We start from the raw sequence: 12,090 nt of genomic DNA, 5'->3' as shown, positions 1-12,090 counted from the left end.
GTCAAGCAAATCCTCACGCCAGAAAAATAATACCGGCTTAGGCACTTCCCTTCCCAAAGGGAAACGTTTTTGGTCCCACGAAGCCTTGCAAGGTGAGTGACTAAGTGTCTCGGTTTGTCGGGGACTGAGGCCGCTCCCCGGAGGCAGGGCTTCCAGGGTTCAAAGCCGGGCAGTCCTGGGCCAGCCGGACGGACCGCGGGCCGGACACACGTGCGGCTTTGGGGAAGCAGCACCTAAGACAGGCCGAGAAGGAGGCTCCGGAATTCCCTCACGGGAGGATATTAAGGTGCGCAGGGCCGCGCAAACCCTCCCTCTCCCGGCAGCAGAGGAAACTGAGGCACCGCGAAGGCCGCGGCGGAGTCTGTCGCCCGACCCGGCCGCTCCTTTGTCCCGGGGGCCCCCGCCCGGGGCCCCCGCCCCTCCCCCGGTCCCGCACCGCCCCTCCCCCAACGGGCGCGGCTGACGCGGCCCGGGAGGAATGCGCTTCCGGAGGGAGAGGGCGGCGGCGGCGGCCTGAGGAGCGGGATCGCCGCGCCTGGGAGGCGGTGCCGCGGGGGTCGTTTCCTGCCGGGAGGCGGCCCCACGCCGCTGAGTCTCCTCCTCCCGCCCGAGAGGAGGAGGCGGAGCCGCCGCCGCCGCGCCCGATCCCGAGCCCGGGAGGCCAAGCCAGCCCTGGGGACAGGCCGAGCGGCAGCCGCGGAGCACAGGCCGAGACGACCGCGGGGGCCGGACGCCGCGGGAGAAGGTGGGCCCGGGCGGGCGGCGTGCTCGGTGCGCGGCCGGGCCCGCGGGGCAGGCGTGGGGGCCGCGGCCTCGGGGCGGATTCCAGTCGTCGGGCGGGGGAGGAAGTCGGGCCGCGCCCGCTCACGGACCTTCCCGGTCGGGGGGCGTCGGAGGGCGCTGGCCTGCCCGGGCGCTGCCCCGCCGAGCCGCGGTCGCGGAGGCCCGGGGCCGGGACCCCCCGCTTGGACGCCGGCCATGGGCACGACCCCGCGGGCTAGGCGCGGACGGGCCTCCGCAGGCCGGCGTCCGGGGAGCGGCCTCGACCCCGGCTGCCCCGAGCCGCCGGCTGCCGGGCCTCCACGCGGGGACCACTCACCCTCGGCTCCAGTCTTGAGTTTGGGGCGTCGCTGAGCCGCCGGGAAACGGGGCGCGGGGTCGGCGCGTCCTGTGGGCCCTTTCCCCTAATGCTGGGTGTAGACGCTGCGGCGGTGTCCAGGGCTAATGCCCGCCCTGTGCCTGATTCGTGCCGTTCCTTAATGCTTCAGAACAAGTTGTATTTTTAAGAATGCCAGGATTTAATGCCTGAGCAATTTTTGTTTCATCAGATTTGTGCTTTTGAGTCAAAACCTAGCGCTAGTAAATTACGCTTTTTAAGGTTCCAATTCCCCATCTGTAAAATGGGAAAAATACCTACACTAATAATAAAACTAGTAATTGTTATAATAACGACAGTAAGGGCCAAGCTTAGCTCTACGCACTTTACCTTTATTTTCTCATTTAATCCCGGAACCGGTCCAACGAGGTAGGTGCCGTTTTTATCCCTATTTTACAAATGAAGAAACTGAGGCACAGGGAGCGTAGGTGGTCATCCAGCTGTATGACGACAACCCATGGGGTCTAGCAACCGATGTTTGAACCACAAGTAACTTTGCAAAAGTACGGTGTAATGAAAAGCAAATGTAAAATGGAAGACACCTAGAGTAGGTCCTCAATAAATATTAACTCTTTTTCTTTCCTTCTTGGTGTATTAAAAAGATTTTTTTAGAAAGTCTCAGCATGTGATTGGTAATGTTATTAGTAAGGTTTCTTTGGATCTGCGTTCCACAGAAATAGGTGGGTAGAATAACTGGATTATTTTTTATTGTTGTTTTGATTGTACAAAAATAACAAATGCTAATTGAATTTTGATTAGGCATCTTTCTTAAACTACATTCAGCCTTTACAGTAGGTTGTGTAATAGACCACTTTAGAAATGATTAAGGGATTTTAGTTGCAAGTTACCTATTCTAGATTTGTGGACATCTAGGCCCACGGGGTCACGGCTTACTTAAAGAGTCCCACTAAAATGTTCTATTTGAAAATAATGTTAGTTCATTGATTAATAATAAATGAGGGACTGAAGATGATTAACTGATAAATAGAAAACACATGAAACAAATCAATATTTTGGTTACAGGCGTTTGAGGAGAAAGCCATTTTACTCACCCTAAAATTCATTCCCTAGTTAAGAAGACGGGATGTGGTTAATACTTTACTCCTGTGAATAGAAAGCAAAGAAACTCCAAATTAAGTCATGTATGTTGACTTCACAGACCTAAAATTTTAAGTTTTTGTAATGTCGATTCTTTTTAAAAGAATGTTAAGTTCTCTATTAAGATTATTTTCTCAATATTCTGTGTGTGCAAAGTATAGAATCAGCAATATTGAAAATCACTGGATTTAGGTGGCTTTCTCCTCAACTTTCTGGTCAGTATAATTAAGAGCTGCCCCAAATTAGCATCACTGAATGACCATGTAGTTCTATATTGGGGTCGATAAATCCCTAAATCCTGGAGAGACTGGGGACATCTGGTTACTTTATAAAATAGTGAAAATTAACAGTTTCAGGTGGTGCTAGTTTTCATGGGATGCTTGCCGCTTAATAGCTTCATTGCTTGGCTTCTTGCCAAATAAATTGTGGCTTACAGCGTCGGGGGCAATATAATATTCTATCTGAAGAAAATATATATTTTTAAAATCATTTTGTAAGTGCACTGGTTTGTTCTTAACTACTCTGCTGGAGTGATGAGATGAAACATCTAACTGGTAAAAGTTTCAGAACTTTGGAGTTCTGAGAATTGACATTTCTGAACGTGTAACAAGCTGAATTAGTATCTGAGAGGATTCATGTGGACTGATTTCCCCACTCTGCATGGAGAGTTAGGATCTGTCAGGTTGTCCGTAGAATTCTAGAAGATCATATTGTGCAAATATGTAAATATCTTTTGTTGTGTTAGCAGGTCTATTCTGACTGGTTATATGTTGTGGGATTTTTGTCCTTTTATATTGCTATTGCAGAGGTGGGAGTCGGGGTCCGGAGGGTGGGCTTATAGGAGTATTAGTAGGGAAGAGTACATTAGTCTTCAGAACCCTGAAATGATAGCAGTATCTATAGCTGTAGAAAACTGAAAAAATTGTATGTATCTAGGTTACAGGAGGTGCAGTCCATGAAACCCCCAGAACATTAGCAGCCTTCGAATATGTCAGTAGATGGGTGAAAAAAATGTGGTATCTCTTGTTCAGGAGCTGTACGCAAAAGGAGCTAAACTATACTTTGTAAATTTCTCATCTTTTTAAAGATGGCTAATGATGAGACTTTTACAGAGTTAAGTTTTATTTATAAAATAATTTTTTAAAAAAACCTCTAAGCTTTGTTTTCGGTTTGTGGCTTTGGAAGATAAGGTTAAGGTTAGCTATATTTAGCAGTATGCTAAAGCATGTGTATATCATCTCATCATGAAATGTGTGTATGTGAGTGAAAAACTGCTTCAAATATACATAGTACATACATGTGTAAACACACAATTATAGGACTAATCTCAGTAAACAGTCTCCAAAGTACAGTTTCCTGGACCCCAGGGATGTATAAAATAACTCACTGGAGTGTAGGAAGAAAATATCAGACTTAATTTTATATATATTTTTAATCTCATATTTTAAAGTTTAAATTTTTATTATGGTTTATAATGTCTACTGTATTGCTGTAGAAGTACATGTATTTTAATTTATAAGTAAATACATATTTTGGAGTACATGTATGCTCAGGGTTTTTTTTTTAATAATAAAGGTGAGTATTAAAAAGCTTTGGAGATCCTTGGTGTGGGGATGCCTTGGGTGGGGCTACGAGGACTACTTATTTCGGAGGGAGGACGGGTCAGACCTGGTGTCTGAGGTAAGAGAGGAGAAAGGAACTGAAGTGGCCCACGTCTCTGCTTAAGAGGTGCGCTCGGCCGAGGCAGGCAGCGTGACCAGCAGGGGGTGGTGCTGGTCGCCTGGAGGGAGGGGAGTGCTGAACTCATCCTACTGAGACAGCTGGGGTGTAGTGGAATATGCCCATTGCGAGCTTAAAACCAGCAGTCGGGCTGGGAGACTGAGATTGGGGAATTCCTAGTCTGTAAGTACTAGTTGACGCTCTAGGCTGCAGATGAAAATACTGGAGAGCGTGTAGAGTGAAAAGGGGCCGCGGAGAGGCCCTGGGAACACTTTCACAGTCATGGGCCGGGTGGAGGAAAAGGAATCTAGAAAAGCATTTTCCTTCCCCAATTTGTTTGAATTTCTGATTCCTTCCTATGATAGCTAAGTGAGTGACCTGGATATTTTCAGGGATTTCCTGTGATGGGCATGTTTGAGGTGAAGAGAGAAGCATAATTAGGTAAGCAGTTGGATGTAGCAAAGGCTTCTTGATTGGGGAACTTGGGTTTTGGGCAGGCTGGGCCTGAACTTCTCTGGGACAATTGTTGGAACACCTCACCTGGAAAGGGCTTTGGTTTCTGCATCTGCACCATAAAGTGGTCTTTTGGTTTCTCTCTCTCCGTCACCGAAGAGCTGAAGGCCAGCTGTCGCATGACCTGGCCCTGCGGAGTGCAGGTCTTCCCTCTCCCGTGAGCAGCCATCCTCTCCTGCCCTCACCCCAGAGGATAGGTGCTGTGCCAAGTCGTGGCTTTGAGAAGGCTGCCAGTGCTGGCGAGCCAAGTGGGTTACTGTTAGCTCTCTGGTCTGGATGGAGCTCTGTTGTCCATGCCTTTTTTTTAATAAATTTATTTATTTTTGGCTGCGTTGGGTCTTCGTTGCTGCGTGCAGGCTTTCCCTAGTTGCAGCGAGCTAGGGCTACTCTTCGTTACAGTGCGCGGGCTTCTCACCGTGGTGGCTTCTCTTGTTGCGGAGCACGGGCTCAGTAGTTGTGGCTCACGGGCTCTAGAGTGCAGGCTCAGTAGTTGTGGCGCACGGGCTTAGTTGCTGCATTGCATGTGGGATCTTCCCAGACCAGGGCTTGAACCCGTGTCCCCTGCATTGGCAGATGGATTCTTAACCACTGTGCCATCAGGGAAGTCCCGTCCATGACATTTTAATCCGTCAGTGTACTGAGTGCCACTTCCCTGAGCAGTGCAGTGCTGAGTGGATGTAGATCAAGAAGTTGACGTGCACCTTTCTGTTGAGGATACTATCTAGTTGGGACAAGTTGTGTTCAATCTAGGGAAACATAGCAAATACCACAGAATGTTTTACACAAGGTACTGTACCAGGTAATATTCTGTAATAGATTTTGAGGAAAAGACAAAAGACGGTATAGTTAGAAGGGAGAATACAGTCTAATTTAGCAAATAAATATTGTTTGACTGCTTTGATATATAATCATACATACATAAGTATATATGCATTTATAGTATAAATATATATACATAAAATGAAGGCTGTATAAAATGAAGGCCTGGATTCTTGCCCTCCAGCTCTAGTCTGGTGTGGTTCACAGACATGATTACAATTAGTTATAATAGAAATTTGAATTAAAACAACACTGTGTTATTGAGCGTCACTGAAGGTTTGTCATTTACTGCGCTAGACACTATCAAGAATATCTTTTGGGACAAAAAAAGGAGTAGTTAATTTGCTTATGGTGGTTGGTGAAGAGATTAAGAGCCAATGAAGGCCAAAAAAATTTCAGAAAGGTAGAAGAAAAATTAATATTTTATTTTGTTGTAGGGAATGTAGTTTCAGTGGAGTGATGAGGAAAGCATTTACATGAAAAATTGTGTACCATTTGATGTATGGAGGTCACATTTCCCTGTATAAATGTTTATTGAAGGAATCTGTAAATAACTTAAGCTTTCATAGTCTTTGTGAAATTAGGAGTAATTACTTCTCCAATATTTTATAGTTCATTATTTATTTCAGATAGTAATTTTTTTGCTTCTTAGAAGGCGTGATGGTGGGTCATATCTGATTGTTGGAGGTAGAGATTGTAGTTTTAAAAGTTGCATTTAGTATTATGTTATTTTAGGAAAGCACAACAGGAACACAATAGGGAGTGGATTTGTGCTTACTAAAGAAGCATGGTTTACAAGGATTTCGAACCATTAATTATGTAGTCACTCAGGTTCTTATGTTTAGAAGTCAGTGAATAAGTTGAAGCAGTAATCAAGTAAGCTGTAATCTGTAGGTCACTGTAAAGATATTTGTGTTACATTCATGGTAATATTTCATCCTTGCAGTAGTTCTGAGGTAGACATTATTCCCATCTTAGTGCTGAGGAAAGTGAGAAATTAATTGATTTCTACCTATATTTAGTTAGGCTTTAAAACATTTTCTCTCTCTCTCTCTCTCTCTATATATATATATGTATGTATTTAAAATATATTCAGCACTATGTTTGTTTCAATCCAGTACAGGGCAGAGAAGAGATGTGACAAAAGATATGGTCAAAATTTATTAAAGTTTGGATCAAGTAAGAATTTTGGAGTGATCTACCTAAAAAGTAGATAAAATTACACAAGGAAACATAACTTACAGTTCTCCTTAATTGAAATTATGTGGAACAAATCTTGCTTTTAAGTGCTTTTATTTATTTATTTTTTTTTTTTTAAAGTCTTATTTATTTATTTATTTATTTATTCAAGGCTGTGTTGGGTCTTCGCTTCTGTGCGAGGGCTCTCTCCAGTTGTGGCAAGTGGGGGCCACTCTTCATCGCGATGCGCAGGCCTCTCACTATCGCGGCCTCTCTTGTTGCGGAGCACAGGCTCCAGACGCGCAGGCTCAGCAGTTGTGGCTCACGGGCCCAGTTGCTCCACGGCATGTGGGATCTTCCCAGACCAGGGCTCGAACCCGTGTTCCCTGCATTAGCAGGCAGACTCTCAACCACTGCGCCACCAGGGAAGGCCCTTAAGTGCTTTTTGATACCATTAATTAAGATGGTAAACTTTTTTTTGCTAGCTCCATTCATAGTTACCTTTGTAAACTTGCCCCAAAGTAAAATTTCTCAACCAAAGCAGTTGCTAACTTATGCTTCTTTTCCCTTCACAGGGAAAGGCAAAATCTATAGACATAGCCAAGTGTAAAGAAGGAACAGCTCACTAGTCTGGTTTGAAATGTATCAATTGCTGAGTAATATCTGTTGAGTGGAAGGAGGATCTCGGAAGAATTAAGTTCAGACAACTTTTCATGCTCATTTTGGATCAGCCCTTAATATTACGCCTTAATAGCTTTGTTTAAAGTGTTTATTTTTTGCTTGTATTTTAAGTCCTTTTGCAGTCTTTGAGTTTATTTTGTGCCACTTCACCAGTTTTTGGAATTTAATGCTTAATTCATTTTTTTTTTGGCCTCATGTAAAGGCTATAACCTTTTTGATAGGGGAGGTGGTGGTGGTGGTATACCAGTTATCTACTTATTGGATCACTATTAGCTGTATCATAATGTTTCTAATTGCCTTGACTTATTTTGAATTCCCTGTGATCAAGCCTGCTCTTCCTGTCATGTTGATTCTGTTCCTCATGTGTCTGAGTTCTATAGAGGATTTCAACTTAAATTTATACTTTTCCTCTAGTTTTGTGGTTTTACTGTTTCTGATTGCTATTAAATCTATTTGAGATTTTCTAAATTCCTTGAAGAGCATAATGAGTTCATTCTCCTTTTTTTTCAGAGAAGATTCTTCATTTTCTTTCCACTTTTTCTGCTGTAGAAATTTTTCTTAGATGTTCAGTTCCGTGCCCTTATTTCTCCCCACTTCCAGCTTCTTTATCTTTGAGGCTTTTTATTTGCCCACTAGAAGTATGTCCATTCTTTATCTTTCCGTTGCAGTGTGTGGTGGGTGGTGATGATTGATCTTTCATGTTCTCATTTTCCTGGAGAAGGTGGGTAGAGTAGTCACTAATGATGAATTTTGTTCTGTCCGTTACTCTGTAATTAAAATATTAGCCCTGTTCTCAGGTTTCAAATTTTTTTGTAAGCCTGTAGCTTTGGAGCAGTTGAACCTTTGTTGTTGGAACTCAACTCAGGCTGTTACTACCTTTGGGCAAGAAGGGGTCAGTGCTCAAAAAAAGCTTTTTTTTCTTCTGGGTGGGAGTAGTGAATTTTAGAAAGTTTTCTACTTCAGACTACTATTTATCGACCACAGTGGGTGGAAAAGGACTTCAAAGGGGGTGTTGTGTCTTTGCCTTGGAGTACTCAACCTCCTCTCTTTCCTGTTCCCTCTCTTTTCCCCCTTTCATCTTTTCTGCTAAGTTTTGTTAATCACTAATTCTAGCTTATTACTTGGGCCATAAGCACCTCCATGGTCACTACCACGCACCTCTTCCTGCCAGAGAGAGGGGGAAAATGTTTAGTTTTAATTGTTCTTCCTGCAAGGGGAAAAGGTGCTCTTGCCCTGGAGGAATTCATCCCCAAGCTCTCACTCTCAAATTTGATGGCACAGAGAAGAGCAGGCTCTCAGAGTTCCTTCCGTTTACATTCTCCCATCTGCTTGCTCTGTGTGGGGAGAAGCAGAATGAACTGCACGGTAATTCCCTGAGGCTTTCAGCTTGGCTCCGTGTTCCTTTTCTAGACTGTGTTGATTTGTAGATATTAATCTATTATTGGACTATTTATTTTCTTCCTTTTAAAAGCAGATACAGAAAATAGTGATGGTGGTACAGACTTGAGATGAATCCAACCTTATTATATTTTTAGGAGAGGCTTATAATATATCTCAGTATAGGTATCCGAATCTTTTTCACCAGTAAGGTGAAAGGATTTAAAATGTTAGGATATAAAAAAGGAAGCATATTCTGTTCTCTGGAAGAGAGTATTTGACTGGTGAGAACCCTTAACCTTTCTTATTAGAAACCTACTTATATTGAAAGCTTGGGCTTTCGAATACTCTGGGTTCCCAGCTTTGTCATCTGTGTGTCTGGTACATGGTAGCTATGCAATAGGTATTTATTGACTTGAATTTAATTAGTTGTATTGAATAAAAATGTGTTCTTGTGCAAAGATTTTGTAGGAATAAATCTTTTATGGATGACTTCCTTTTGTACTATGACCTTTTGGGCATAGTTGGCTTCTGGGCACCTAATTTTAAAACTTGAAGTAAATGTAACTCACCACATTTTTTTAAAAGTAATTTTTCTCTCAAGTGTAATTGTTTAATTTCTACAAATAAAGTACTTATAAAATTTCTGAAGATTTTATCTGCAAATGTAAAAAGAAATGCCAAATGAGTGATTTGTCACATTGTTAAAAACATTAATAGGTAATAAGTGTGTATTTAAAAGTTTGAACAGCTCGTAAAACCACATTTAACCTTGGTGAATAAAGATGAGCTTACAGTGGAGATAAAAATAATTATGTACAGTTTTTGACAAGGGGAACAATTGCACATATTTGAGGTTGTTAACCACTAAAAGGAGATTGTTTCGGGGAGGTGTTTAACATTATTTACTGTTCAAGGGATGAATTATGACCCTTTAGATAAAATTAAGCATAGTAAGAAATGATATTAGGATGAAATGCTTTTGTAGGAATGAGACCATAACTTGTGGGTATACTCATGAAATTTGACAATTAAAATACTTTTGTTGGCCTCCAGTCACTTTGAAGGACTAAGAAATAAACTCACAGGACATTTTAAGTCCTTTCCATTTCTGTGCTCTGAGTCAGTTCTAACAGTAGAAGGATGTTCTTTTATCTTTAAAATAGTGACTGAGTAGGCCTTCAAAAAATTGTAGTTTAATGGAGCCCAAAGTCAGGTCATAGCTTCAGAATTCAGATGGTCTGGTTTCAGTTCTACCTGTGCAACTTTGGAGAAGTTATTTAACCTCTCTGTGGTTTGGTTTCCTCATCTATAAAACAAAGGTAATATCATTCCCAACCTTGTAGAGCTACTTAGAGAAGATAGTTAGCTGTTATTATTTTTATTATTGTCATCATTATAGTCATTTGAAGGTGGCGGAATAAAAGTAAGATAACTTTCTGTTACAAATTACCTTAAATCATCAAAACCTCAGTTACTGTTATTACTCTTGTCTGCGCCTGGTGCGCCTCGTCCGGCCTCTTCTGAATGAGCAGATCTCCTGTTTAAGTAGTCCTCAGCGGGCAGCAGTCCCTCAGTGAACCAAACTGGTACAAGCTTCTGATCCAAGTTTCTCCTATATCTTTTCAGGGCAGTTTCCTTCTTTCTTTTAGCCTCTCCTAGATTTGCTTCCCCATGACAGAAGAAGCCTCAAGTCATTCTTCCCTATTTCTATTTATATTAGGTATGTTATCCTCCACCCTGATCTTTTTTTAAGGTGATTCGTGATACTAACATTCAGAAATATCTGTGCTTTATCTAATGTAGTAATAAAAAGCACTGAGGTTTTTCTGCTTTTATTGTTTTACATGCAATTTGTTCTAAATATAATTGTTAGAAAGTAGAATAATCCTACTTAAATGTGGAACCTAAAATAATTATCTAATTATACTTAACATAATAATTAGTATCTAATTAATATAATAATTAGCATCTGATTAAATCTTATTATATACAATATAAGGTTTTGATGTCATATCAAAATAATATTTGAGTGGCTATAAAAATCAACCTTCATCTATTGTTCGCAGTTGTGTTCTTTCTAACCCTTACACTTTATCCTTTCTTCCAAATCTTGTGTTTCACCTAACATGGGTCAATTCAGAGTTTTTGGTTATAATTATGATTGAAAAAAAAGCAGAACATTCAAACATGGTTACTTTTTTTTTTTTTTTTAATTGGGGTATAGCTGTTTTACAGTGTTGTGTTAGTTTCTACTGTACAGCGAAGTGGAGTTCCCTGCGCTGTACAGCAGGTTCCTGTTAGTTATCTATTTTATACATATTAGTGTATATATGTCAATCCCAATCTCCCAATCCATCCCACCCCCCCTTTCCCCACTTGGTGTCCACACGTTTGTTCTCTACGTCTGTGTGTCTATTTCTGCCTTGCACACAGGTTCATCTGTACCATTTTTCTAGATTCTACATATGTGCATTAATATACGCTCTTTGTTTTTCTCTTTCTGACTTACTTCACTCTGTATGACAGTCTCTAGGTCCATCCATGTCTCTACAAATGACCCAATTTTGTTCCTTTTTAAAACATAGTTACTTCTTTATTGAATCAAGTTGTTGAGCTCCAGCTGTAATGTGTAGTAATAATGATAACAAGTACCATCTAGGTAGTGCTTACAATGTGCCAGATGCTGTTTTAAATGCTTTATATTTACAACTCATTTAAACTTCACATAACCCCTATAAGGTAGGAACTACCTTGCCCATTTTAAAGATGAAGAAACCGCGGCATAGATTAAATAACTCTCCAGTGTCACCTACCTCGTCAGGGGTTGATCAGAGGTTTCAGTCCACGCATCTGGCCCCACGGTCCACACTCTGAACTCTGCTACGCCTTAGCGAACGGTGCTGGGCACAGCACAGCACTCTGCTTGCCCTCGTTAAGCTTACTTTTTTTTTTTTTTTTAACCTCAGAATATCTGCAGTTATCTTTAGATTCTTTATTTATTAAATATTAAGATACTGTGCTAGGTACAGAGGACATGGAGAATTGACTTCTACAAGATGACAGTTCATAAGGCAGGTCAGCCTTACTACACATCTGTAGTAGATGGGTAAGAGTTACATACATCTTAAATACTAAATCTTTTAAACAGAGGTGGTTTGTGTTTGTCTTAATATATGTATATGTCTGTATGTGAATCACCCGGCTTAAATCCCCTCCCCAGTTCTTGCCATCATTGAGGCTCTCAGGAGTTCATGCAGGTGATACTTCTCACATTCTGGTCTAACACTTGCTCTTTCAACTCCCGTGGCTTTGAGCGCTGGACTAGGAACCTCTTCTGTCCTCCTCACTTCCTCCTGGCCGCCTCTGGGTCCGGCCGCTGCTGCTCAGAGCGGTTCTGTGACTCACTCTGGCTGACTGCATCTTGCCTCAGGTGCTTCTGTCTTTTCAACCCCTGGGGCTTCTCCAGCAAGCCCTGTCTGTCCCTAGGATGAGAAGCTGGCAGCAGCCTTCTGGGCTGCTACACTGTTGTTCTTGGAAATGTGGTG

The 12,090-nt window shown here is 42.1% G+C and overlaps 1 protein-coding gene across 2 annotated transcripts in view; it reads left to right on the top strand.

Moving 5' to 3' along the window:
- Positions 1-509: 509 nt before the first annotated feature.
- Positions 510-12,090, top strand: part of ITGB1 (integrin subunit beta 1) — a 43,158-nt gene continuing 31,577 nt past the window's right edge. The window contains exon 1 of one of the 2 annotated variants that reach the window (XM_059911370.1): positions 510-745. The gene's annotated coding sequence lies outside the window, so the exon portion shown is untranslated. The remainder of the gene's footprint in view (positions 746-12,090) is intronic. The other variant, XM_059911378.1, reaches the window with a different exon arrangement.

This window comes from Balaenoptera ricei, chromosome 2 (assembly GCF_028023285.1).
Source record: "Balaenoptera ricei isolate mBalRic1 chromosome 2, mBalRic1.hap2, whole genome shotgun sequence".
Taxonomy (NCBI): Eukaryota; Metazoa; Chordata; class Mammalia; order Artiodactyla; family Balaenopteridae; genus Balaenoptera; species Balaenoptera ricei.
Note: the sequence above shows the minus strand (reverse complement) of the source record. Positions and strands in the feature narration are given on the sequence as shown.